Source organism: Lissotriton vulgaris, unplaced genomic scaffold, assembly GCF_964263255.1.
Source record: "Lissotriton vulgaris unplaced genomic scaffold, aLisVul1.2 SCAFFOLD_2072, whole genome shotgun sequence".
Lineage (NCBI taxonomy): Eukaryota > Metazoa > Chordata > Amphibia > Caudata > Salamandridae > Lissotriton > Lissotriton vulgaris.
The window spans coordinates 337,615-363,121 of NW_028244743.1; the positions used below are offsets into that span (position 1 = coordinate 337,615).

Below are 25,507 nucleotides of genomic sequence, written 5' to 3' on the forward strand. Positions count from 1 at the left end.
GATCTAAAAGATTTCCTTGGATCTAGGACCATTTCGCCTAGCTTTTAGGTGCTTCCTTCTCCTAAAGTCCTTTGTAAAACTTGGGAAAACCTCACAGAACAGACTTCCAGGAGGTCAGATGGGTTTCCTTGTGCCTTCACACACACATACACACACTTTCTAGCCCACTTAAGGACAAAAGGATGCGTAAGTCTACATAGGGCCAGTGGCGCAATGGATAACGCGTCTGACTACGGATCAGAAGATTGTAGGTTCGACTCCTATCTGGCTCGGAAGGGTTGTAGGTCCCTGTTTGATTATATTCCTGTGGAATTTTTATTTACCTCAGACTTGTTGTAGGTTCAATATTCTCCAGCAGGACTCATCCAGCAGTTGTTCCACGGTAGAGCGCAAGTAATAGGACCACAGCTAGTTAAACGTTTCCCATTTGCTGCTGGACTCTATGTGATGGCCGTCACGTGGTGTGCTGCTTTTGTATTTCAACATGGGTCCCTGATACTCTTAATTGCGAAAAAGCTTGTTGACAAAAGTGTGTGTGCGCGAGGGTCTGTGGACGTAGGCAGGTGTGTGCACTTGAATGCTTACCCATTTACATGTGTGAGAGGAACAAACCAACTCCCTGTGGGCTGCAGGCTTACAACTGGTAGCCCCAGTAGCCAGGCAGAACCACAGGTAAGGAGAGAGAGAAAGTTGGTCCATTATTAGAGAAGGACCATAAGCATCTTGCACTGCTACCTTCTTCCCCTCTCAGCCACGATCAGCCACGATCGGCCAAGACCTCTCTATTAGGGTAGAGGGTGAACATTTCTTGGACCTCAGAAACTGAGGGATGTAGACCCAATATGTCCTCCAAGCGCCTAGACACCTGGTGCCCAATCTGGCATGGTGTTTTTCAGCTTACCCGACCAATCCGGTTGCAAGGTGGACTTTAACAATACTGCTAAAAAGGCACTCCCAGACATCCCTGAGGCCTTCATTTGCATAGGCCCTGCCCTTCTCTTTGTCCTGCTTCCCACAAAGCAACACAACACTGCAGCAGTATAGATTTGGGGGTGGTGAAGAATAATGACAGTGAGGCTAAAAAAGAGAAAGAAAAGTCCCAGAAGTCCTGCAGGCTTCCTTGCTAAATGCAGCTGAACATAGAGCGCACCTTCTTTACTGCAAAGCAAATACATTAAAAATGTTGAGGAGAGACTAATTGAAAAATACATATTACGGGGACAGCACTGGGACCTGCTTTATTTTTTCAATTAGTCTTGAAAACAAAAAAGATTTCTCTCCTGAAAGCTGTTAAAAATATGGAACGCTTCACGAATTTGCGTGTCATCCTTGCGCAGGGGCCATGCTAATCTTCTCTGTATCGTTCCAATTTTAGTATATGTGCTGCCGAAGCGAGCACACTTTATTGATGAACTGACAAAGTTTATAAACTCTCTAAATCTACAGTCTCTAGACATAGGGTGGCCTGGCAGAGATGCTCAGATGGCCAGTACGCATTCAAATCTGAGCCAATGGTCAAAAATGTATGAAGAGTAGCAATCCATTATTCTTCACTGCATTTGTGGTCCAAGACTAAACACACCGTAAGTATGTAGATTATACCAGGTTTGCAAAGGCTCCTGGTTCGGGCTACAGACAAGGAGCATTGTGACGTCACGCTGCCTGTGGAACAGTGATATTAAAGGTGAAACAGCTGCACAGTAGGTTAGGTGAAGGGCTCTGAGAGTGGAAAGGCAGCATGCTTGGGTCCCTGGACAAGGTGAGCTTATGATAATGTGTCTGAATGTTCACCTGTGTTGTAATATTAAACCCCTTATTGTTGTAAACGCCTACTTACTAAGGAGTTCCCAAGCTCAGCCCCACACAGACCTGGAACTGATTATGTTAATGCAAACTATTTAAGAAACTGAGCCTGATCTAAAAGATTTCCTTGGATCTAGGACCATTTCGCCTAGCTTTTAGGTGCTTCCTTCTCCTAAAGTCCTTTGTAAAACTTGGGAAAACCTCACAAAACAGACTTCCAGGAGGTCAGATGGGTTTCCTTGTGCCTTCACACACACATACACACACTTTCTAGCCCACTTAAGGACAAAAGGATGCGTAAGTCTACATAGGGCCAGTGGCGCAATGGATAACGCGTCTGACTACGGATCAGAAGATTGTAGGTTCGACTCCTATCTGGCTCGGAAGGGTTGTAGGTCCCTGTTTGATTATATTCCTGTGGAATTTTTATTTACCTCAGACTTGTTGTAGGTTCAATATTCTCCAGCAGGACTCATCCAGCAGTTGTTCCACGGTAGAGCGCAAGTAATAGGACCACAGCTAGTTAAACGTTTCCCATTTGCTGCTGGACTCTATGTGATGGCCGTCACGTGGTGTGCTGCTTTTGTATTTCAACATGGGTCCCTGATACTCTTAATTGCGAAAAAGCTTGTTGACAAAAGTGTGTGTGCGCGAGGGTCTGTGGACGTAGGCAGGTGTGTGCACTTGAATGCTTACCCATTTACATGTGTGAGAGGAACAAACCAACTCCCTGTGGGCTGCAGACTTACAACTGGTAGCCCCAGTAGCCAGGCAGAACCACAGGTAAGGAGAGAGAGAAAGTTGGTCCATTATTAGAGAAGGACCATAAGCATCTTGCGCTGCAACCTTCTTCCCTTCTCAGCCACGATCGGCCAAGACCTCTCTATTAGGGTAGAGGGTGAACATTTCTTGGACCTCAGAAACTGAGGGATGTAGACCCAATATGTCCTCCAAGCGCCTAGAGACCTGGTGCCCAATCTGGCATGGTGTTTTTCAGCTTACCCGACCAATCCGGTTGCAAGGTGGACTTTAACAATACTGCTAAAAAGGCACTCCCAGACATCCCTGAGGCCTTCATTTGCATAGGCCCTGCCCTTCTCTTTGTCCTGCTTCCCACAAAGCAACACAACACTGCAGCAGTATAGATTTGGGGGTGGTGAAGAATAATGACAGTGAGGCTAAAAAAGAGAAAGAAAAGTCCCAGAAGTCCTGCAGGCTTCCTTGCTAAATGCAGCTGAACATAGAGCGCACCTTCTTTACTGCAAAGCAAATACATTAAAAATGTTGAGGAGAGACTAATTGAAAAATACATATTACGGGGACAGCACTGGGACATGCTTTATTTTTTCAATTAGTCTTGAAAACAAAAAAGATTTCTCTCCTAAAAGCTGTTAAAAATATGGAACGCTTCACGAATTTGCGTGTCATCCTTGCGCAGGGGCCATGCTAATCTTCTCTGTATCGTTCCAATTTTAGTATATGTGCTGCCGAAGCGAGCACACTTTATTGATGAACTGACAATGTTTATAAACTCTCTAAATCTACAGTCTCTAGACATAGGGTGGCCTGGCAGAGATGCTCAGATGGCCAGTACGCATTCAAATCTGAGCCAATGGTCAAAAATGTATGAAGAGTAGCAATCCATTATTCTTCACTGCATTTGTGGTCCAAGACTAAACACACCGTAAGTATGTAGATTATACCAGGTTTGCAAAGGCTCCTGGTTCGGGCTACAGACAAGGAGCATTGTGACGTCACGCTGCCTGTGGAACAGTGATATTAAAGGTGAAACAGCTGCACAGTAGGTTAGGTGAAGGGCTCTGAGAGTGGAAAGGCAGCATGCTTGGGTCCCTGGACAAGGTGAGCTTATGATAATGTGTCTGAATGTTCACCTGTGTTGTAATATTAAACCCCTTATTGTTGTAAACGCCTACTTACTAAGGAGTTCCCAAGCTCAGCCCCACACAGACCTGGAACTGATTATGTTAATGCAAACTATTTAAGAAACTGAGCCTGATCTAAAAGATTTCCTTGGATCTAGGACCATTTCGCCTAGCTTTTAGGTGCTTCCTTCTCCTAAAGTCCTTTGTAAAACTTGGGAAAACCTCACAGAACAGACTTCCAGGAGGTCAGATGGGTTTCCTTGTGCCTTCACACACACATACACACACTTTCTAGCCCACTTAAGGACAAAAGGATGCGTAAGTCTACATAGGGCCAGTGGCGCAATGGATAACGCGTCTGACTACGGATCAGAAGATTGTAGGTTCGACTCCTATCTGGCTCGGAAGGGTTGTAGGTCCCTGTTTGATTATATTCCTGTGGAATTTTTATTTACCTCAGACTTGTTGTAGGTTCAATATTCTCCAGCAGGACTCATCCAGCAGTTGTTCCACGGTAGAGCGCAAGTAATAGGACCACAGCTAGTTAAACGTTTCCCATTTGCTGCTGGACTCTATGTGATGGCCGTCACGTGGTGTGCTGCTTTTGTATTTCAACATGGGTCCCTGATACTCTTAATTGCAAAAAAGCTTGTTGACAAAAGTGTGTGTGCGCGAGGGTCTGTGGACGTAGGCAGGTGTGTGCACTTGAATGCTTACCCATTTACATGTGTGAGAGGAACAAACCAACTCCCTGTGGGCTGCAGGCTTACAACTGGTAGCCCCAGTAGCCAGGCAGAACCACAGGTAAGGAGAGAGAGAAAGTTGGTCCATTATTAGAGAAGGACCATAAGCATCTTGCACTGCTACCTTCTTCCCCTCTCAGCCACGATCGGCCAAGACCTCTCTATTAGGGTAGAGGGTGAACATTTCTTGGACCTCAGAAACTGAGGGATGTAGACCCAATATGTCCTCCAAGCGCCTAGACACCTGGTGCCCAATCTGGCATGGTGTTTTTCAGCTTACCCGACCAATCCGGTTGCAAGGTGGACTTTAACAATACTGCTAAAAAGGCACTCCCAGACATCCCTGAGGCCTTCATTTGCATAGGCCCTGCCCTTCTCTTTGTCCTGCTTCCCACAAAGCAACACAACACTGCAGCAGTATAGATTTGGGGGTGGTGAAGAATAATGACAGTGAGGCTAAAAAAGAGAAAGAAAAGTCCCAGAAGTCCTGCAGGCTTCCTTGCTAAATGCAGCTGAACATAGAGCGCACCTTCTTTACTGCAAAGCAAATACATTAAAAATGTTGAGGAGAGACTAATTGAAAAATACATATTACGGGGACAGCACTGGGACCTGCTTTATTTTTTCAATTAGTCTTGAAAACAAAAAAGATTTCTCTCCTGAAAGCTGTTAAAAATATGGAACGCTTCACGAATTTGCGTGTCATCCTTGCGCAGGGGCCATGCTAATCTTCTCTGTATCGTTCCAATTTTAGTATATGTGCTGCCGAAGCGAGCACACTTTATTGATGAACTGACAATGTTTATAAACTCTCTAAATCTACAGTCTCTAGACATAGGGTGGCCTGGCAGAGATGCTCAGATGGCCACTACGCATTCAAATCTGAGCCAATGGTCAAAAATGTATGAAGAGTAGCAATCCATTATTCTTCACTGCATTTGTGGTCCAAGACTAAACACACCGTAAGTATGTAGATTATACCAGGTTTGCAAAGGCTCCTGGTTCGGGCTACAGACAAGGAGCATTGTGACGTCACGCTGCCTGTGGAACAGTGATATTAAAGGTGAAACAGCTGCACAGTAGGTTAGGTGAAGGGCTCTGAGAGTGGAAAGGCAGCATGCTTGGGTCCCTGTACAAGGTGAGCTTATGATAATGTGTCTGAATGTTCACCTGTGTTGTAATATTAAACCCCTTATTGTTGTAAACGCCTACTTACTAAGGAGTTCCCAAGCTCAGCCCCACACAGACCTGGAACTGATTATGTTAATGCAAACTATTTAAGAAACTGAGCCTGATCTAAAAGATTTCCTTGGATCTAGGACCATTTCGCCTAGCTTTTAGGTGCTTCCTTCTCCTAAAGTCCTTTGTAAAACTTGGGAAAACCTCACAGAACAGACTTCCAGGAGGTCAGATGGGTTTCCTTGTGCCTTCACACACACATACACACACTTTCTAGCCCACTTAAGGACAAAAGGATGCGTAAGTCTACATAGGGCCAGTGGCGCAATGGATAACGCGTCTGACTACGGATCAGAAGATTGTAGGTTCGACTCCTATCTGGCTCGGAAGGGTTGTAGGTCCCTGTTTGATTATATTCCTGTGGAATTTTTATTTACCTCAGACTTGTTGTAGGTTCAATATTCTCCAGCAGGACTCATCCAGCAGTTGTTCCACGGTAGAGCGCAAGTAATAGGACCACAGCTAGTTAAACGTTTCCCATTTGCTGCTGGACTCTATGTGATGGCCGTCACGTGGTGTGCTGCTTTTGTATTTCAACATGGGTCCCTGATACTCTTAATTGCGAAAAAGCTTGTTGACAAAAGTGTGTGTGCGCGAGGGTCTGTGGACGTAGGCAGGTGTGTGCACTTGAATGCTTACCCATTTACATGTGTGAGAGGAACAAACCAACTCCCTGTGGGCTGCAGGCTTACAACTGGTAGCCCCAGTAGCCAGGCAGAACCACAGGTAAGGAGAGAGAGAAAGTTGGTCCATTATTAGAGAAGGACCATAAGCATCTTGCGCTGCAACCTTCTTCCCTTCTCAGCCACGATCGGACAAGACCTCTCTATTAGGGTAGAGGGTGAACATTTCTTGGACCTCAGAAACTGAGGGATGTAGACCCAATATGTCCTCCAAGCGCCTAGAGACCTGGTGCCCAATCTGGCATGGTGTTTTTCAGCTTACCCGACCAATCCGGTTGCAAGGTGGACTTTAACAATACTGCTAAAAAGGCACTCCCAGACATCCCTGAGGCCTTCATTTGCATAGGCCCTGCCCTTCTCTTTGTCCTGCTTCCCACAAAGCAACACAACACTGCAGCAGTATAGATTTGGGGGTGGTGAAGAATAATGACAGTGAGGCTAAAAAAGAGAAAGAAAAGTCCCAGAAGTCCTGCAGGCTTCCTTGCTAAATGCAGCTGAACATAGAGCGCACCTTCTTTACTGCAAAGCAAATACATTAAAAATGTTGAGGAGAGACTAATTGAAAAATACATATTACGGGGACAGCACTGGGACCTGCTTTATTTTTTCAATTAGTCTTGAAAAAAAAAAAGATTTCTCTCCTAAAAGCTGTTAAAAATATGGAACGCTTCACGAATTTGCGTATCATTCTTGCGCAGGGGCCATGCTAATCTTCTCTGTATCGTTTCAATTTTAGTATATGTGCTGCCGAAGCGAGCACACTTTATTGATGAACTGACAATGTTTATAAACTCTCTAAATCTACAGTCTCTAGACATAGGGTGGCCTGGCAGAGATGCTCAGATGGCCAGTACGCATTCAAATCTGAGCCAATGGTCAAAAATGTATGAAGAGTAGCAATCCATTATTCTTCACTGCATTTGTGGTCCAAGACTAAACACACCGTAAGTATGTAGATTATACCAGGTTTGCAAAGGCTCCTGGTTCGGGCTACAGACAAGGAGCATTGTGACGTCACGCTGCCTGTGGAACAGTGATATTAAAGGTGAAACAGCTGCACAGTAGGTTAGGTGAAGGGCTCTGAGAGTGGAAAGGCAGCATGCTTGGGTCCCTGGACAAGGTGAGCTTATGATAATGTGTCTGAATGTTCACCTGTGTTGTAATATTAAACCCCTTATTGTTGTAAATGCCTACTTACTAAGGAGTTCCCAAGCTCAGCCCCACACAGACCTGGAACTGATTATGTTAATGCAAACTATTTAAGAAACTGAGCCTGATCTAAAAGATTTCCTTGGATCTAGGACCATTTCGCCTAGCTTTTAGGTGCTTCCTTCTCCTAAAGTCCTTTGTAAAACTTGGGAAAACCTCACAGAACAGACTTCCAGGAGGTCAGATGGGTTTCCTTGTGCCTTCACACACACATACACACACTTTCTAGCCCACTTAAGGACAAAAGGATGCGTAAGTCTACATAGGGCCAGTGGCGCAATGGATAACGCGTCTGACTACGGATCAGAAGATTGTAGGTTCGACTCCTATCTGGCTCGGAAGGGTTGTAGGTCCCTGTTTGATTATATTCCTGTGGAATTTTTATTTACCTCAGACTTGTTGTAGGTTCAATATTCTCCAGCAGGACTCATCCAGCAGTTGTTCCACGGTAGAGCGCAAGTAATAGAACCACAGCTAGTTAAACGTTTCCCATTTGCTGCTGGACTCTATGTGATGGCCGTCACGTGGTGTGCTGCTTTTGTATTTCAACATGGGTCCCTGATACTCTTAATTGCGAAAAAGCTTGTTGACAAAAGTGTGTGTGCGCGAGGGTCTGTGGACGTAGGCAGGTGTGTGCACTTGAATGCTTACCCATTTACATGTGTGAGAGGAACAAACCAACTCCCTGTGGGCTGCAGGCTTACAACTGGTAGCCCCAGTAGCCAGGCAGAACCACAGGTAAGGAGAGAGAGAAAGTTGGTCCATTATTAGAGAAGGACCATAAGCATCTTGCACTGCTACCTTCTTCCCCTCTCAGCCACGATCGGCCAAGACCTCTCTATTAGGGTAGAGGGTGAACATTTCTTGGACCTCAGAAACTGAGGGATGTAGACCCAATATGTCCTCCAAGCGCCTAGAGACCTGGTGCCCAATCTGGCATGGTGTTTTTCAGCTTACCCGACCAATCCGGTTGCAAGGTGGACTTTAACAATACTGCTAAAAAGGCACTCCCAGACATCCCTGAGGCCTTCATTTGCATAGGCCCTGCCCTTCTCTTTGTTCTGCTTCCCACAAAGCAACACAACACTGCAGCAGTATAGATTTGGGGGTGGTGAAGAATAATGACAGTGAGGCTAAAAAAGAGAAAGAAAAGTCCCAGAAGTCCTGCAGGCTTCCTTGCTAAATGCAGCTGAACATAGAGCGCACCTTCTTTACTGCAAAGCAAATACATTAAAAATGTTGAGGAGAGACTAATTGAAAAATACATATTACGGGGACAGCACTGGGACCTGCTTTATTTTTTCAATTAGTCTTGAAAACAAAAAAGATTTCTCTCCTAAAAGCTGTTAAAAATATGGAACGCTTCACGAATTTGCGTGTCATCCTTGCGCAGGGGCCATGCTAATCTTCTCTGTATCGTTCCAATTTTAGTATATGTGCTGCCGAAGCGAGCACACTTTATTGATGAACTGACAATGTTTATAAACTCTCTAAATCTACAGTCTCTAGACATAGGGTGGCCTGGCAGAGATGCTCAGATGGCCAGTACGCATTCAAATCTGAGCCAATGGTCAAAAATGTATGAAGAGTAGCAATCCATTATTCTTCACTGCATTTGTGGTCCAAGACTAAACACACCGTAAGTATGTAGATTATACCAGGTTTGCAAAGGCTCCTGGTTCGGGCTACAGACAAGGAGCATTGTGACGTCACGCTGCCTGTGGAACAGTGATATTAAAGGTGAAACAGCTGCACAGTAGGTTAGGTGAAGGGCTCTGAGAGTGGAAAGGCAGCATGCTTGGGTCCCTGGACAAGGTGAGCTTATGATAATGTGTCTGAATGTTCACCTGTGTTGTAATATTAAACCCCTTATTGTTGTAAACGCCTACTTACTAAGGAGTTCCCAAGCTCAGCCCCACACAGACCTGGAACTGATTATGTTAATGCAAACTATTTAAGAAACTGAGCCTGATCTAAAAGATTTCCTTGGATCTAGGACCATTTCGCCTAGCTTTTAGGTGCTTCCTTCTCCTAAAGTCCTTTGTAAAACTTGGGAAAACCTCACAGAACAGACTTCCAGGAGGTCAGATGGGTTTCCTTGTGCCTTCACACACACATACACACACTTTCTAGCCCACTTAAGGACAAAAGGATGCGTAAGTCTACATAGGGCCAGTGGCGCAATGGATAACGCGTCTGACTACGGATCAGAAGATTGTAGGTTCGACTCCTATCTGGCTCGGAAGGGTTGTAGGTCCCTGTTTGATTATATTCCTGTGGAATTTTTATTTACCTCAGACTTGTTGTAGGTTCAATATTCTCCAGCAGGACTCATCCAGCAGTTGTTCCACGGTAGAGCGCAAGTAATAGGACCACAGCTAGTTAAACGTTTCCCATTTGCTGCTGGACTCTATGTGATGGCCGTCACGTGGTGTGCTGCTTTTGTATTTCAACATGGGTCCCTGATACTCTTAATTGCGAAAAAACTTGTTGACAAAAGTGTGTGTGCGCGAGGGTCTGTGGACGTAGGCAGGTGTGTGCACTTGAATGCTTACCCATTTACATGTGTGAGAGGAACAAACCAACTCCCTGTGGGCTGCAGGCTTACAACTGGTAGCCCCAGTAGCCAGGCAGAACCACAGGTAAGGAGAGAGAGAAAGTTGGTCCATTATTAGAGAAGGACCATAAGCATCTTGCGCTGCAACCTTCTTCCCTTCTCAGCCACGATCGGCCAAGACCTCTCTATTAGGGTAGAGGGTGAACATTTCTTGGACCTCAGAAACTGAGGGATGTAGACCCAATATGTCCTCCAAGCGCCTAGAGACCTGGTGCCCAATCTGGCATGGTGTTTTTCAGCTTACCCGACCAATCCGGTTGCAAGGTGGACTTTAACAATACTGCTAAAAAGGCACTCCCAGACATCCCTGAGGCCTTCATTTGCATAGGCCCTGCCCTTCTCTTTGTCCTGCTTCCCACAAAGCAACACAACACTGCAGCAGTATAGATTTGGGGGTGGTGAAGAATAATGACAGTGAGGCTAAAAAAGAGAAAGAAAAGTCCCAGAAGTCCTGCAGGCTTCCTTGCTAAATGCAGCTGAACATAGAGCGCACCTTCTTTACTGCAAAGCAAATACATTAAAAATGTTGAGGAGAGACTAATTGAAAAATACATATTACGGGGACAGCACTGGGACCTGCTTTATTTTTTCAATTAGTCTTGAAAACAAAAAAGATTTCTCTCCTAAAAGCTGTTAAAAATATGGAACGCTTCACGAATTTGCGTGTCATCCTTGCGCAGGGGCCATGCTAATCTTCTCTGTATCGTTCCAATTTTAGTATATGTGCTGCCGAAGCGACCACACTTTATTGATGAACTGACAATGTTTATAAACTCTCTAAATCTACAGTCTCTAGACATAGGGTGGCCTGGCAGAGATGCTCAGATGGCCAGTACGCATTCAAATCTGAGCCAATGGTCAAAAATGTATGAAGAGTAGCAATCCATTATTCTTCACTGCATTTGTGGTCCAAGACTAAACACACCGTAAGTATGTAGATTATACCAGGTTTGCAAAGGCTCCTGGTTCGGGCTACAGACAAGGAGCATTGTGACGTCACGCTGCCTGTGGAACAGTGATATTAAAGGTGAAACAGCTGCACAGTAGGTTAGGTGAAGGGCTCTGAGAGTGGAAAGGCAGCATGCTTGGGTCCCTGGACAAGGTGAGCTTATGATAATGTGTCTGAATGTTCACCTGTGTTGTAATATTAAACCCCTTATTGTTGTAAACGCCTACTTACTAAGGAGTTCCCAAGCTCAGCCCCACACAGACCTGGAACTGATTATGTTAATGCAAACTATTTAAGAAACTGAGCCTGATCTAAAAGATTTCCTTGGATCTAGGACCATTTCGCCTAGCTTTTAGGTGCTTCCTTCTCCTAAAGTCCTTTGTAAAACTTGGGAAAACCTCACAGAACAGACTTCCAGGAGGTCAGATGGGTTTCCTTGTGCCTTCACACACACATACACACACTTTCTAGCCCACTTAAGGACAAAAGGATGCGTAAGTCTACATAGGGCCAGTGGCGCAATGGATAACGCGTCTGACTACGGATCAGAAGATTGTAGGTTCGACTCCTATCTGGCTCGGAAGGGTTGTAGGTCCCTGTTTGATTATATTCCTGTGGAATTTTTATTTACCTCAGACTTGTTGTAGGTTCAATATTCTCCAGCAGGACTCATCCAGCAGTTGTTCCACGGTAGAGCGCAAGTAATAGGACCACAGCTAGTTAAACGTTTCCCATTTGCTGCTGGACTCTATGTGATGGCCGTCACGTGGTGTGCTGCTTTTGTACTTCAACATGGGTCCCTGATACTCTTAATTGCGAAAAAGCTTGTTGACAAAAGTGTGTGTGCGCGAGGGTCTGTGGACGTAGGCAGGTGTGTGCACTTGAATGCTTACCCATTTACATGTGTGAGAGGAACAAACCAACTCCCTGTGGGCTGCAGGCTTACAACTGGTAGCCCCAGTAGCCAGGCAGAACCACAGGTAAGGAGAGAGAGAAAGTTGGTCCATTATTAGAGAAGGACCATAAGCATCTTGCGCTGCAACCTTCTTCCCTTCTCAGCCACGATCGGACAAGACCTCTCTATTAGGGTAGAGGGTGAACATTTCTTGGACCTCAGAAACTGAGGGATGTAGACCCAATATGTCCTCCAAGCGCCTAGAGACCTGGTGCCCAATCTGGCATGGTGTTTTTCAGCTTACCCGACCAATCCGGTTGCAAGGTGGACTTTAACAATACTGCTAAAAAGGCACTCCCAGACATCCCTGAGGCCTTCATTTGCATAGGCCCTGCCCTTCTCTTTGTCCTGCTTCCCACAAAGCAACACAACACTGCAGCAGTATAGATTTGGGGGTGGTGAAGAATAATGACAGTGAGGCTAAAAAAGAGAAAGAAAAGTCCCAGAAGTCCTGCAGGCTTCCTTGCTAAATGCAGCTGAACATAGAGCGCACCTTCTTTACTGCAAAGCAAATACATTAAAAATGTTGAGGAGAGACTAATTGAAAAATACATATTACGGGGACAGCACTGGGACCTGCTTTATTTTTTCAATTAGTCTTGAAAAAAAAAAAGATTTCTCTCCTAAAAGCTGTTAAAAATATGGAACGCTTCACGAATTTGCGTATCATTCTTGCGCAGGGGCCATGCTAATCTTCTCTGTATCGTTTCAATTTTAGTATATGTGCTGCCGAAGCGAGCACACTTTATTGATGAACTGACAATGTTTATAAACTCTCTAAATCTACAGTCTCTAGACATAGGGTGGCCTGGCAGAGATGCTCAGATGGCCAGTACGCATTCAAATCTGAGCCAATGGTCAAAAATGTATGAAGAGTAGCAATCCATTATTCTTCACTGCATTTGTGGTCCAAGACTAAACACACCGTAAGTATGTAGATTATACCAGGTTTGCAAAGGCTCCTGGTTCGGGCTACAGACAAGGAGCATTGTGACGTCACGCTGCCTGTGGAACAGTGATATTAAAGGTGAAACAGCTGCACAGTAGGTTAGGTGAAGGGCTCTGAGAGTGGAAAGGCAGCATGCTTGGGTCCCTGGACAAGGTGAGCTTATGATAATGTGTCTGAATGTTCACCTGTGTTGTAATATTAAACCCCTTATTGTTGTAAATGCCTACTTACTAAGGAGTTCCCAAGCTCAGCCCCACACAGACCTGGAACTGATTATGTTAATGCAAACTATTTAAGAAACTGAGCCTGATCTAAAAGATTTCCTTGGATCTAGGACCATTTCGCCTAGCTTTTAGGTGCTTCCTTCTCCTAAAGTCCTTTGTAAAACTTGGGAAAACCTCACAGAACAGACTTCCAGGAGGTCAGATGGGTTTCCTTGTGCCTTCACACACACATACACACACTTTCTAGCCCACTTAAGGACAAAAGGATGCGTAAGTCTACATAGGGCCAGTGGCGCAATGGATAACGCGTCTGACTACGGATCAGAAGATTGTAGGTTCGACTCCTATCTGGCTCGGAAGGGTTGTAGGTCCCTGTTTGATTATATTCCTGTGGAATTTTTATTTACCTCAGACTTGTTGTAGGTTCAATATTCTCCAGCAGGACTCATCCAGCAGTTGTTCCACGGTAGAGCGCAAGTAATAGAACCACAGCTAGTTAAACGTTTCCCATTTGCTGCTGGACTCTATGTGATGGCCGTCACGTGGTGTGCTGCTTTTGTATTTCAACATGGGTCCCTGATACTCTTAATTGCGAAAAAGCTTGTTGACAAAAGTGTGTGTGCGCGAGGGTCTGTGGACGTAGGCAGGTGTGTGCACTTGAATGCTTACCCATTTACATGTGTGAGAGGAACAAACCAACTCCCTGTGGGCTGCAGGCTTACAACTGGTAGCCCCAGTAGCCAGGCAGAACCACAGGTAAGGAGAGAGAGAAAGTTGGTCCATTATTAGAGAAGGACCATAAGCATCTTGCACTGCTACCTTCTTCCCCTCTCAGCCACGATCGGCCAAGACCTCTCTATTAGGGTAGAGGGTGAACATTTCTTGGACCTCAGAAACTGAGGGATGTAGACCCAATATGTCCTCCAAGCGCCTAGAGACCTGGTGCCCAATCTGGCATGGTGTTTTTCAGCTTACCCGACCAATCCGGTTGCAAGGTGGACTTTAACAATACTGCTAAAAAGGCACTCCCAGACATCCCTGAGGCCTTCATTTGCATAGGCCCTGCCCTTCTCTTTGTTCTGCTTCCCACAAAGCAACACAACACTGCAGCAGTATAGATTTGGGGGTGGTGAAGAATAATGACAGTGAGGCTAAAAAAGAGAAAGAAAAGTCCCAGAAGTCCTGCAGGCTTCCTTGCTAAATGCAGCTGAACATAGAGCGCACCTTCTTTACTGCAAAGCAAATACATTAAAAATGTTGAGGAGAGACTAATTGAAAAATACATATTACGGGGACAGCACTGGGACCTGCTTTATTTTTTCAATTAGTCTTGAAAACAAAAAAGATTTCTCTCCTAAAAGCTGTTAAAAATATGGAACGCTTCACGAATTTGCGTGTCATCCTTGCGCAGGGGCCATGCTAATCTTCTCTGTATCGTTCCAATTTTAGTATATGTGCTGCCGAAGCGAGCACACTTTATTGATGAACTGACAATGTTTATAAACTCTCTAAATCTACAGTCTCTAGACATAGGGTGGCCTGGCAGAGATGCTCAGATGGCCAGTACGCATTCAAATCTGAGCCAATGGTCAAAAATGTATGAAGAGTAGCAATCCATTATTCTTCACTGCATTTGTGGTCCAAGACTAAACACACCGTAAGTATGTAGATTATACCAGGTTTGCAAAGGCTCCTGGTTCGGGCTACAGACAAGGAGCATTGTGACGTCACGCTGCCTGTGGAACAGTGATATTAAAGGTGAAACAGCTGCACAGTAGGTTAGGTGAAGGGCTCTGAGAGTGGAAAGGCAGCATGCTTGGGTCCCTGGACAAGGTGAGCTTATGATAATGTGTCTGAATGTTCACCTGTGTTGTAATATTAAACCCCTTATTGTTGTAAACGCCTACTTACTAAGGAGTTCCCAAGCTCAGCCCCACACAGACCTGGAACTGATTATGTTAATGCAAACTATTTAAGAAACTGAGCCTGATCTAAAAGATTTCCTTGGATCTAGGACCATTTCGCCTAGCTTTTAGGTGCTTCCTTCTCCTAAAGTCCTTTGTAAAACTTGGGAAAACCTCACAGAACAGACTTCCAGGAGGTCAGATGGGTTTCCTTGTGCCTTCACACACACATACACACACTTTCTAGCCCACTTAAGGACAAAAGGATGCGTAAGTCTACATAGGGCCAGTGGCGCAATGGATAACGCGTCTGACTACGGATCAGAAGATTGTAGGTTCGACTCCTATCTGGCTCGGAAGGGTTGTAGGTCCCTGTTTGATTATATTCCTGTGGAATTTTTATTTACCTCAGACTTGTTGTAGGTTCAATATTCTCCAGCAGGACTCATCCAGCAGTTGTTCCACGGTAGAGCGCAAGTAATAGGACCACAGCTAGTTAAACGTTTCCCATTTGCTGCTGGACTCTATGTGATGGCCGTCACGTGGTGTGCTGCTTTTGTATTTCAACATGGGTCCCTGATACTCTTAATTGCGAAAAAACTTGTTGACAAAAGTGTGTGTGCGCGAGGGTCTGTGGACGTAGGCAGGTGTGTGCACTTGAATGCTTACCCATTTACATGTGTGAGAGGAACAAACCAACTCCCTGTGGGCTGCAGGCTTACAACTGGTAGCCCCAGTAGCCAGGCAGAACCACAGGTAAGGAGAGAGAGAAAGTTGGTCCATTATTAGAGAAGGACCATAAGCATCTTGCGCTGCAACCTTCTTCCCTTCTCAGCCACGATCGGCCAAGACCTCTCTATTAGGGTAGAGGGTGAACATTTCTTGGACCTCAGAAACTGAGGGATGTAGACCCAATATGTCCTCCAAGCGCCTAGAGACCTGGTGCCCAATCTGGCATGGTGTTTTTCAGCTTACCCGACCAATCCGGTTGCAAGGTGGACTTTAACAATACTGCTAAAAAGGCACTCCCAGACATCCCTGAGGCCTTCATTTGCATAGGCCCTGCCCTTCTCTTTGTCCTGCTTCCCACAAAGCAACACAACACTGCAGCAGTATAGATTTGGGGGTGGTGAAGAATAATGACAGTGAGGCTAAAAAAGAGAAAGAAAAGTCCCAGAAGTCCTGCAGGCTTCCTTGCTAAATGCAGCTGAACATAGAGCGCACCTTCTTTACTGCAAAGCAAATACATTAAAAATGTTGAGGAGAGACTAATTGAAAAATACATATTACGGGGACAGCACTGGGACCTGCTTTATTTTTTCAATTAGTCTTGAAAACAAAAAAGATTTCTCTCCTAAAAGCTGTTAAAAATATGGAACGCTTCACGAATTTGCGTGTCATCCTTGCGCAGGGGCCATGCTAATCTTCTCTGTATCGTTCCAATTTTAGTATATGTGCTGCCGAAGCGAGCACACTTTATTGATGAACTGACAATGTTTATAAACTCTCTAAATCTACAGTCTCTAGACATAGGGTGGCCTGGCAGAGATGCTCAGATGGCCAGTACGCATTCAAATCTGAGCCAATGGTCAAAAATGTATGAAGAGTAGCAATCCATTATTCTTCACTGCATTTGTGGTCCAAGACTAAACACACCGTAAGTATGTAGATTATACCAGGTTTGCAAAGGCTCCTGGTTCGGGCTACAGACAAGGAGCATTGTGACGTCACGCTGCCTGTGGAACAGTGATATTAAAGGTGAAACAGCTGCACAGTAGGTTAGGTGAAGGGCTCTGAGAGTGGAAAGGCAGCATGCTTGGGTCCCTGGACAAGGTGAGCTTATGATAATGTGTCTGAATGTTCACCTGTGTTGTAATATTAAACCCCTTATTGTTGTAAACGCCTACTTACTAAGGAGTTCCCAAGCTCAGCCCCACACAGACCTGGAACTGATTATGTTAATGCAAACTATTTAAGAAACTGAGCCTGATCTAAAAGATTTCCTTGGATCTAGGACCATTTCGCCTAGCTTTTAGGTGCTTCCTTCTCCTAAAGTCCTTTGTAAAACTTGGGAAAACCTCACAGAACAGACTTCCAGGAGGTCAGATGGGTTTCCTTGTGCCTTCACACACACATACACACACTTTCTAGCCCACTTAAGGACAAAAGGATGCGTAAGTCTACATAGGGCCAGTGGCGCAATGGATAACGCGTCTGACTACGGATCAGAAGATTGTAGGTTCGACTCCTATCTGGCTCGGAAGGGTTGTAGGTCCCTGTTTGATTATATTCCTGTGGAATTTTTATTTACCTCAGACTTGTTGTAGGTTCAATATTCTCCAGCAGGACTCATCCAGCAGTTGTTCCACGGTAGAGCGCAAGTAATAGGACCACAGCTAGTTAAACGTTTCCCATTTGCTGCTGGACTCTATGTGATGGCCGTCACGTGGTGTGCTGCTTTTGTACTTCAACATGGGTCCCTGATACTCTTAATTGCGAAAAAGCTTGTTGACAAAAGTGTGTGTGCGCGAGGGTCTGTGGACGTAGGCAGGTGTGTGCACTTGAATGCTTACCCATTTACATGTGTGAGAGGAACAAACCAACTCCCTGTGGGCTGCAGGCTTACAACTGGTAGCCCCAGTAGCCAGGCAGAACCACAGGTAAGGAGAGAGAGAAAGTTGGTCCATTATTAGAGAAGGACCATAAGCATCTTGCACTGCTACCTTCTTCCCCTCTCAGCCACGATCAGCCACGATCGGCCAAGACCTCTCTATTAGGGTAGAGGGTGAACATTTCTTGGACCTCAGAAACTGAGGGATGTAGACCCAATATGTCCTCCAAGCGCCTAGACACCTGGTGCCCAATCTGGCATGGTGTTTTTCAGCTTACCCGACCAATCCGGTTGCAAGGTGGACTTTAACAATACTGCTAAAAAGGCACTCCCAGACATCCCTGAGGCCTTCATTTGCATAGGCCCTGCCCTTCTCTTTGTCCTGCTTCCCACAAAGCAACACAACACTGCAGCAGTATAGATTTGGGGGTGGTGAAGAATAATGACAGTGAGGCTAAAAAAGAGAAAGAAAAGTCCCAGAAGTCCTGCAGGCTTCCTTGCTAAATGCAGCTGAACATAGAGCGCACCTTCTTTACTGCAAAGCAAATACATTAAAAATGTTGAGGAGAGACTAATTGAAAAATACATATTACGGGGACAGCACTGGGACCTGCTTTATTTTTTCAATTAGTCTTGAAAACAAAAAAGATTTCTCTCCTGAAAGCTGTTAAAAATATGGAACGCTTCACGAATTTGCGTGTCATCCTTGCGCAGGGGCCATGCTAATCTTCTCTGTATCGTTCCAATTTTAGTATATGTGCTGCCGAAGCGAGCACACTTTATTGATGAACTGACAATGTTTATAAACTCTCTAAATCTACAGTCTCTAGACATAGGGTGGCCTGGCAGAGATGCTCAGATGGCCAGTACGCATTCAAATCTGAGCCAATGGTAAAAAATGTATGAAGAGTAGCAATCCATTATTCTTCACTGCATTTGTGGTCCAAGACTAAACACACCGTAAGTATGTAGATTATACCAGGTTTGCAAAGGCTCCTGGTTCGGGCTACAGACAAGGAGCATTGTGACGTCACGCTGCCTGTGGAACAGTGATATTAAAGGTGAAACAGCTGCACAGTAGGTTAGGTGAAGGGCTCTGAGAGTGGAAAGGCAGCATGCTTGGGTCCCTGGACAAGGTGAGCTTATGATAATGTGTCTGAATGTTCACCTGTGTTGTAATATTAAACCCCTTATTGTTGTAAATGCCTACTTACTAAGGAGTTCCCAAGCTCAGCCCCACACAGACCTGGAACTGATTATGTTAATGCAAACTATTTAAGAAACTGAGCCTGATCTAAAAGATTTCCTTGGATCTAGGACCATTTCGCCTAGCTTTTAGGTGCTTCCTTCTCCTAAAGTCCTTTGTAAAACTTGGGAAAACCTCACAGAACAGACTTCCAGGAGGTCAGATGGGTTTCCTTGTGCCTTCACACACACATACACACACTTTCTAGCCCACTTAAGGACAAAAGGATGCGTAAGTCTACATAGGGCCAGTGGCGCAATGGATAACGCGTCTGACTACGGATCAGAAGATTATAGGTTCGACTCCTATCTGGCTCGGAAGGGTTGTAGGTCCCTGTTTGATTATATTCCTGTGGAATTTTTATTTACCTCAGACTTGTTGTAGGTTCAATATTCTCCAGCAGGACTCATCCAGCAGTTGTTCCACGGTAGAGCGCAAGTAATAGGACCACAGCTAGTTAAACGTTTCCCATTTGCTGCTGGACTCTATGTGATGGCCGTCACGTGGTGTGCTGCTTTTGTACTTCAACATGGGTCCCTGATACTCTTAATTGCGAAAAAGCTTGTTGACAAAAGTGTGTGTGCGCGAGGGTCTGTGGACGTAGGCAGGTGTGTGCACTTGAATGCTTACCCATTTACATGTGTGAGAGGAACAAACCAACTCCCTGTGGGCTGCAGGCTTACAACTGGTAGCCCCAGTAGCCAGGCAGAACCACAGGTAAGGAGAGAGAGAAAGTTGGTCCATTATTAGAGAAGGACCATAAGCATCTTGCGCTGCAACCTTCTTCCCTTCTCAGCCACGATCGGACAAGACCTCTCTATTAGGGTAGAGGGTGAACATTTCTTGGACCTCAGAAACTGAGGGATGTAGACCCAATATGTCCTCCAAGCGCCTAGAGACCTGGTGCCCAATCTGGCATGGTGTTTTTCAGCTTACCCGACCAATCCGGTTGCAAGGTGGACTTTAACAATACTGCTAAAAAGGCACTCCCAGACATCCCTGAGGCCTTCATTTGCATAGGCCCTGCCCTTCTCTTTGTCCTGCTTCCCACAAAGCAACACAACACTGCAGCAGTATAGATTTGGGGGTGGTGAAGAATAATGACAGTGAGGCTAAAAAAGAGAAAGAAAAGTCCCAGAAGTCCTGCAGGCTTCCTTGCTAAATGCAGCTGAACATAGAGCGCACCTTCTTTACTGCAAAGCAAATACATTAAAAATGTTGAGGAGAGACTAATTGAAAAATACATATTACGGGGACAGCACTGGGACCTGCTTTATTTTTTCAATTAGTCTTGAAAAAAAAAAAGATTTCTCTCCTAAAAGCTGTTAAAAATATGGAACGCTTCACGAATTTGCGTATCATTCTTGCGCAGGGGCCATGCTAATCTTCTCTGTATCGTTTCAATTTTAGTATATGTGCTGCCGAAGCGAGCACACTTTATTGATGAACTGACAATGTTTATAAACTCTCTAAATCTACAGTCTCTAGACATAGGGTGGCCTGGCAGAGATGCTCAGATGGCCAGTACGCATTCAAATCTGAGCCAATGGTCAAAAATGTATGAAGAGTAGCAATCCATTATTCTTCACTGCATTTGTGGTCCAAGACTAAACACACCGTAAGTATGTAGATTATACCAGGTTTGCAAAGGCTCCTGGTTCGGGCTACAGACAAGGAGCATTGTGACGTCACGCTGCCTGTGGAACAGTGATATTAAAGGTGAAACAGCTGCACAGTAGGTTAGGTGAAGGGCTCTGAGAGTGGAAAGGCAGCATGCTTGGGTCCCTGGACAAGGTGAGCTTATGATAATGTGTCTGAATGTTCACCTGTGTTGTAATATTAAACCCCTTATTGTTGTAAATGCCTACTTACTAAGGAGTTCCCAAGCTCAGCCCCACACAGACCTGGAACTGATTATGTTAATGCAAACTATTTAAGAAACTGAGCCTGATCTAAAAGATTTCCTTGGATCTAGGACCATTTCGCCTAGCTTTTAGGTGCTTCCTTCTCCTAAAGTCCTTTGTAAAACTTGGGAAAACCTCACAGAACAGACTTCCAGGAGGTCAGATGGGTTTCCTTGTGCCTTCACACACACATACACACACTTTCTAGCCCACTTAAGGACAAAAGGATGCGTAAGTCTACATAGGGCCAGTGGCGCAATGGATAACGCGTCTGACTACGGATCAGAAGATTGTAGGTTCGACTCCTATCTGGCTCGGAAGGGTTGTAGGTCCCTGTTTGATTATATTCCTGTGGAATTTTTATTTACCTCAGACTTGTTGTAGGTTCAATATTCTCCAGCAGGACTCATCCAGCAGTTGTTCCACGGTAGAGCGCAAGTAATAGAACCACAGCTAGTTAAACGTTTCCCATTTGCTGCTGGACTCTATGTGATGGCCGTCACGTGGTGTGCTGCTTTTGTATTTCAACATGGGTCCCTGATACTCTTAATTGCGAAAAAGCTTGTTGACAAAAGTGTGTGTGCGCGAGGGTCTGTGGACGTAGGCAGGTGTGTGCACTTGAATGCTTACCCATTTACATGTGTGAGAGGAACAAACCAACTCCCTGTGGGCTGCAGGCTTACAACTGGTAGCCCCAGTAGCCAGGCAGAACCACAGGTAAGGAGAGAGAGAAAGTTGGTCCATTATTAGAGAAGGACCATAAGCATCTTGCACTGCTACCTTCTTCCCCTCTCAGCCACGATCGGCCAAGACCTCTCTATTAGGGTAGAGGGTGAACATTTCTTGGACCTCAGAAACTGAGGGATGTAGACCCAATATGTCCTCCAAGCGCCTAGAGACCTGTGCCCAATCTGGCATGGTGTTTTTCAGCTTACCCGACCAATCCGGTTGCAAGGTGGACTTTAACAATACTGCTAAAAAGGCACTCCCAGACATCCCTGAGGCCTTCATTTGCATAGGCCCTGCCCTTCTCTTTGTTCTGCTTCCCACAAAGCAACACAACACTGCAGCAGTATAGATTTGGGGGTGGTGAAGAATAATGACAGTGAGGCTAAAAAAGAGAAAGAAAAGTCCCAGAAGTCCTGCAGGCTTCCTTGCTAAATGCAGCTGAACATAGAGCGCACCTTCTTTACTGCAAAGCAAATACATTAAAAATGTTGAGGAGAGACTAATTGAAAAATACATATTACGGGGACAGCACTGGGACCTGCTTTATTTTTTCAATTAGTCTTGAAAACAAAAAAGATTTCTCTCCTAAAAGCTGTTAAAAATATGGAACGCTTCACGAATTTGCGTGTCATCCTTGCGCAGGGGCCATGCTAATCTTCTCTGTATCGTTCCAATTTTAGTATATGTGCTGCCGAAGCGAGCACACTTTATTGATGAACTGACAATGTTTATAAACTCTCTAAATCTACAGTCTCTAGACATAGGGTGGCCTGGCAGAGATGCTCAGATGGCCAGTACGCATTCAAATCTGAGCCAATGGTCAAAAATGTATGAAGAGTAGCAATCCATTATTCTTCACTGCATTTGTGGTCCAAGACTAAACACACCGTAAGTATGTAGATTATACCAGGTTTGCAAAGGCTCCTGGTTCGGGCTACAGACAAGGAGCATTGTGACGTCACGCTGCCTGTGGAACAGTGATATTAAAGGTGAAACAGCTGCACAGTAGGTTAGGTGAAGGGCTCTGAGAGTGGAAAGGCAGCATGCTTGGGTCCCTGGACAAGGTGAGCTTATGATAATGTGTCTGAATGTTCACCTGTGTTGTAATATTAAACCCCTTATTGTTGTAAACGCCTACTTACTAAGGAGTTCCCAAGCTCAGCCCCACACAGACCTGGAACTGATTATGTTAATGCAAACTATTTAAGAAACTGAGCCTGATCTAAAAGATTTCCTTGGATCTAGGACCATTTCGCCTAGCTTTTAGGTGCTTCCTTCTCCTAAAGTCCTTTGTAAAACTTGGGAAAACCTCACAGAACAGACTTCCAGGAGGTCAGATGGGTTTCCTTGTGCCTTCACACACACATACACACACTTTCTAGCCCACTTAAGGACAAAAGGATGCGTAAGTCTACATAGGGCCAGTGGCGCAATGGATAACGCGTCTGACTACGGATCAGAAGATTGTAGGTTCGACTCCTATCTGGCTCGGAAGGGTTGTAGGTCCCTGTTTGATTATATTCCTGTGGAATTTTTATTTACCTCAGACTTGTTGTAGGTTCAATATTCTCCAGCAGGACTCATCCAGCAGTTGTTCCACGGTAGAGCGCAAGTAATAGGACCACAGCTAGTTAAACGTTTCCCATTTGCTGCTGGACTCTATGTGATGGCCGTCACGTGGTGTGCTGCTTTTGTATTTCAACATGGGTCCCTGATACTCTTAATTGCGAAAAAACTTGTTGACAAAAGTGTGTGTGCGCGAGGGTCTGTGGACGTAGGCAGGTGTGTGCACTTGAATGCTTACCCATTTACATGTGTGAGAGGAACAAACCAACTCCCTGTGGGCTGCAGGCTTACAACTGGTAGCCCCAGTAGCCAGGCAGAACCACAGGTAAGGAGAGAGAGAAAGTTGGTCCATTATTAGAGAAGGACCATAAGCATCTTGCGCTGCAACCTTCTTCCCTTCTCAGCCACGATCGGCCAAGACCTCTCTATTAGGGTAGAGGGTGAACATTTCTTGGACCTCAGAAACTGAGGGATGTAGACCCAATATGTCCTCCAAGCGCCTAGAGACCTGGTGCCCAATCTGGCATGGTGTTTTTCAGCTTACCCGACCAATCCGGTTGCAAGGTGGACTTTAACAATACTGCTAAAAAGGCACTCCCAGACATCCCTGAGGCCTTCATTTGCATAGGCCCTGCCCTTCTCTTTGTCCTGCTTCCCACAAAGCAACACAACACTGCAGCAGTATAGATTTGGGGGTGGTGAAGAATAATGACAGTGAGGCTAAAAAAGAGAAAGAAAAGTCCCAGAAGTCCTGCAGGCTTCCTTGCTAAATGCAGCTGAACATAGAGCGCACCTTCTTTACTGCAAAGCAAATACATTAAAAATGTTGAGGAGAGACTAATTGAAAAATACATATTACGGGGACAGCACTGGGACCTGCTTTATTTTTTCAATTAGTCTTGAAAACAAAAAAGATTTCTCTCCTAAAAGCTGTTAAAAATATGGAACGCTTCACGAATTTGCGTGTCATCCTTGCGCAGGGGCCATGCTAATCTTCTCTGTATCGTTCCAATTTTAGTATATGTGCTGCCGAAGCGAGCACACTTTATTGATGAACTGACAATGTTTATAAACTCTCTAAATCTACAGTCTCTAGACATAGGGTGGCCTGGCAGAGATGCTCAGATGGCCAGTACGCATTCAAATCTGAGCCAATGGTCAAAAATGTATGAAGAGTAGCAATCCATTATTCTTCACTGCATTTGTGGTCCAAGACTAAACACACCGTAAGTATGTAGATTATACCAGGTTTGCAAAGGCTCCTGGTTCGGGCTACAGACAAGGAGCATTGTGACGTCACGCTGCCTGTGGAACAGTGATATTAAAGGTGAAACAGCTGCACAGTAGGTTAGGTGAAGGGCTCTGAGAGTGGAAAGGCAGCATGCTTGGGTCCCTGGACAAGGTGAGCTTATGATAATGTGTCTGAATGTTCACCTGTGTTGTAATATTAAACCCCTTATTGTTGTAAACGCCTACTTACTAAGGAGTTCCCAAGCTCAGCCCCACACAGACCTGGAACTGATTATGTTAATGCAAACTATTTAAGAAACTGAGCCTGATCTAAAAGATTTCCTTGGATCTAGGACCATTTCGCCTAGCTTTTAGGTGCTTCCTTCTCCTAAAGTCCTTTGTAAAACTTGGGAAAACCTCACAGAACAGACTTCCAGGAGGTCAGATGGGTTTCCTTGTGCCTTCACACACACATACACACACTTTCTAGCCCACTTAAGGACAAAAGGATGCGTAAGTCTACATAGGGCCAGTGGCGCAATGGATAACGCGTCTGACTACGGATCAGAAGATTGTAGGTTCGACTCCTATCTGGCTCGGAAGGGTTGTAGGTCCCTGTTTGATTATATTCCTGTGGAATTTTTATTTACCTCAGACTTGTTGTAGGTTCAATATTCTCCAGCAGGACTCATCCAGCAGTTGTTCCACGGTAGAGCGCAAGTAATAGGACCACAGCTAGTTAAACGTTTCCCATTTGCTGCTGGACTCTATGTGATGGCCGTCACGTGGTGTGCTGCTTTTGTACTTCAACATGGGTCCCTGATACTCTTAATTGCGAAAAAGCTTGTTGACAAAAGTGTGTGTGCGCGAGGGTCTGTGGACGTAGGCAGGTGTGTGCACTTGAATGCTTACCCATTTACATGTGTGAGAGGAACAAACCAACTCCCTGTGGGCTGCAGGCTTACAACTGGTAGCCCCAGTAGCCAGGCAGAACCACAGGTAAGGAGAGAGAGAAAGTTGGTCCATTATTAGAGAAGGACCATAAGCATCTTGCACTGCTACC

At 45.2% G+C, this 25,507-nt stretch overlaps 27 non-coding genes across 27 annotated transcripts; 14 read left to right on the forward strand and 13 right to left on the reverse strand.

Annotated features, from left to right (window-relative positions):
• The first annotated feature begins 199 nt into the window (after nt 1–199).
• Nucleotides 200–272, forward strand: TRNAR-ACG (transfer RNA arginine (anticodon ACG)). The gene has a single exon. It is a non-coding gene; the product is annotated as a tRNA-Arg (tRNA).
• Nucleotides 273–1,292: 1,020 nt separating this feature from the next.
• LOC147667042 (U6 spliceosomal RNA) lies at nt 1,293–1,399 on the reverse strand. The gene has a single exon (XR_015304574.1). It is a non-coding gene; the product is annotated as a U6 spliceosomal RNA (small nuclear RNA).
• A 714-nt stretch (nt 1,400–2,113) lies between these two features.
• Nucleotides 2,114–2,186, forward strand: TRNAR-ACG (transfer RNA arginine (anticodon ACG)). Its single transcript has one exon. It is a non-coding gene; the product is annotated as a tRNA-Arg (tRNA).
• Nucleotides 2,187–3,196: 1,010 nt separating this feature from the next.
• LOC147667044 (U6 spliceosomal RNA) lies at nt 3,197–3,303 on the reverse strand. Its single transcript, XR_015304575.1, has one exon. It is a non-coding gene; the product is annotated as a U6 spliceosomal RNA (small nuclear RNA).
• Nucleotides 3,304–4,017: 714 nt separating this feature from the next.
• Nucleotides 4,018–4,090, forward strand: TRNAR-ACG (transfer RNA arginine (anticodon ACG)). The gene has a single exon. It is a non-coding gene; the product is annotated as a tRNA-Arg (tRNA).
• Nucleotides 4,091–5,100: 1,010 nt separating this feature from the next.
• On the reverse strand, nt 5,101–5,207 carry LOC147667046 (U6 spliceosomal RNA). Its single transcript, XR_015304576.1, has one exon. It is a non-coding gene; the product is annotated as a U6 spliceosomal RNA (small nuclear RNA).
• Nucleotides 5,208–5,921: 714 nt separating this feature from the next.
• TRNAR-ACG (transfer RNA arginine (anticodon ACG)) lies at nt 5,922–5,994 on the forward strand. The gene has a single exon. It is a non-coding gene; the product is annotated as a tRNA-Arg (tRNA).
• Nucleotides 5,995–7,004: 1,010 nt separating this feature from the next.
• On the reverse strand, nt 7,005–7,111 carry LOC147667048 (U6 spliceosomal RNA). Its single transcript, XR_015304688.1, has one exon. It is a non-coding gene; the product is annotated as a U6 spliceosomal RNA (small nuclear RNA).
• Nucleotides 7,112–7,825: 714 nt separating this feature from the next.
• TRNAR-ACG (transfer RNA arginine (anticodon ACG)) lies at nt 7,826–7,898 on the forward strand. Its single transcript has one exon. It is a non-coding gene; the product is annotated as a tRNA-Arg (tRNA).
• A 1,010-nt stretch (nt 7,899–8,908) lies between these two features.
• Nucleotides 8,909–9,015, reverse strand: LOC147667050 (U6 spliceosomal RNA). Its single transcript, XR_015304577.1, has one exon. It is a non-coding gene; the product is annotated as a U6 spliceosomal RNA (small nuclear RNA).
• A 714-nt stretch (nt 9,016–9,729) lies between these two features.
• Nucleotides 9,730–9,802, forward strand: TRNAR-ACG (transfer RNA arginine (anticodon ACG)). Its single transcript has one exon. It is a non-coding gene; the product is annotated as a tRNA-Arg (tRNA).
• Nucleotides 9,803–10,812: 1,010 nt separating this feature from the next.
• On the reverse strand, nt 10,813–10,919 carry LOC147667052 (U6 spliceosomal RNA). Its single transcript, XR_015304668.1, has one exon. It is a non-coding gene; the product is annotated as a U6 spliceosomal RNA (small nuclear RNA).
• Nucleotides 10,920–11,633: 714 nt separating this feature from the next.
• Nucleotides 11,634–11,706, forward strand: TRNAR-ACG (transfer RNA arginine (anticodon ACG)). Its single transcript has one exon. It is a non-coding gene; the product is annotated as a tRNA-Arg (tRNA).
• A 1,010-nt stretch (nt 11,707–12,716) lies between these two features.
• On the reverse strand, nt 12,717–12,823 carry LOC147667054 (U6 spliceosomal RNA). Its single transcript, XR_015304689.1, has one exon. It is a non-coding gene; the product is annotated as a U6 spliceosomal RNA (small nuclear RNA).
• Nucleotides 12,824–13,537: 714 nt separating this feature from the next.
• Nucleotides 13,538–13,610, forward strand: TRNAR-ACG (transfer RNA arginine (anticodon ACG)). The gene has a single exon. It is a non-coding gene; the product is annotated as a tRNA-Arg (tRNA).
• A 1,010-nt stretch (nt 13,611–14,620) lies between these two features.
• LOC147667056 (U6 spliceosomal RNA) lies at nt 14,621–14,727 on the reverse strand. Its single transcript, XR_015304578.1, has one exon. It is a non-coding gene; the product is annotated as a U6 spliceosomal RNA (small nuclear RNA).
• Nucleotides 14,728–15,441: 714 nt separating this feature from the next.
• On the forward strand, nt 15,442–15,514 carry TRNAR-ACG (transfer RNA arginine (anticodon ACG)). The gene has a single exon. It is a non-coding gene; the product is annotated as a tRNA-Arg (tRNA).
• Nucleotides 15,515–16,524: 1,010 nt separating this feature from the next.
• Nucleotides 16,525–16,631, reverse strand: LOC147667058 (U6 spliceosomal RNA). Its single transcript, XR_015304579.1, has one exon. It is a non-coding gene; the product is annotated as a U6 spliceosomal RNA (small nuclear RNA).
• A 714-nt stretch (nt 16,632–17,345) lies between these two features.
• TRNAR-ACG (transfer RNA arginine (anticodon ACG)) lies at nt 17,346–17,418 on the forward strand. Its single transcript has one exon. It is a non-coding gene; the product is annotated as a tRNA-Arg (tRNA).
• A 1,020-nt stretch (nt 17,419–18,438) lies between these two features.
• LOC147667060 (U6 spliceosomal RNA) lies at nt 18,439–18,545 on the reverse strand. The gene has a single exon (XR_015304580.1). It is a non-coding gene; the product is annotated as a U6 spliceosomal RNA (small nuclear RNA).
• A 714-nt stretch (nt 18,546–19,259) lies between these two features.
• On the forward strand, nt 19,260–19,332 carry TRNAR-ACG (transfer RNA arginine (anticodon ACG)). Its single transcript has one exon. It is a non-coding gene; the product is annotated as a tRNA-Arg (tRNA).
• Nucleotides 19,333–20,342: 1,010 nt separating this feature from the next.
• Nucleotides 20,343–20,449, reverse strand: LOC147667062 (U6 spliceosomal RNA). The gene has a single exon (XR_015304690.1). It is a non-coding gene; the product is annotated as a U6 spliceosomal RNA (small nuclear RNA).
• A 714-nt stretch (nt 20,450–21,163) lies between these two features.
• On the forward strand, nt 21,164–21,236 carry TRNAR-ACG (transfer RNA arginine (anticodon ACG)). The gene has a single exon. It is a non-coding gene; the product is annotated as a tRNA-Arg (tRNA).
• A 1,009-nt stretch (nt 21,237–22,245) lies between these two features.
• On the reverse strand, nt 22,246–22,352 carry LOC147667064 (U6 spliceosomal RNA). Its single transcript, XR_015304582.1, has one exon. It is a non-coding gene; the product is annotated as a U6 spliceosomal RNA (small nuclear RNA).
• A 714-nt stretch (nt 22,353–23,066) lies between these two features.
• TRNAR-ACG (transfer RNA arginine (anticodon ACG)) lies at nt 23,067–23,139 on the forward strand. Its single transcript has one exon. It is a non-coding gene; the product is annotated as a tRNA-Arg (tRNA).
• A 1,010-nt stretch (nt 23,140–24,149) lies between these two features.
• Nucleotides 24,150–24,256, reverse strand: LOC147667066 (U6 spliceosomal RNA). The gene has a single exon (XR_015304583.1). It is a non-coding gene; the product is annotated as a U6 spliceosomal RNA (small nuclear RNA).
• A 714-nt stretch (nt 24,257–24,970) lies between these two features.
• On the forward strand, nt 24,971–25,043 carry TRNAR-ACG (transfer RNA arginine (anticodon ACG)). Its single transcript has one exon. It is a non-coding gene; the product is annotated as a tRNA-Arg (tRNA).
• Nucleotides 25,044–25,507: the final 464 nt, after the last annotated feature.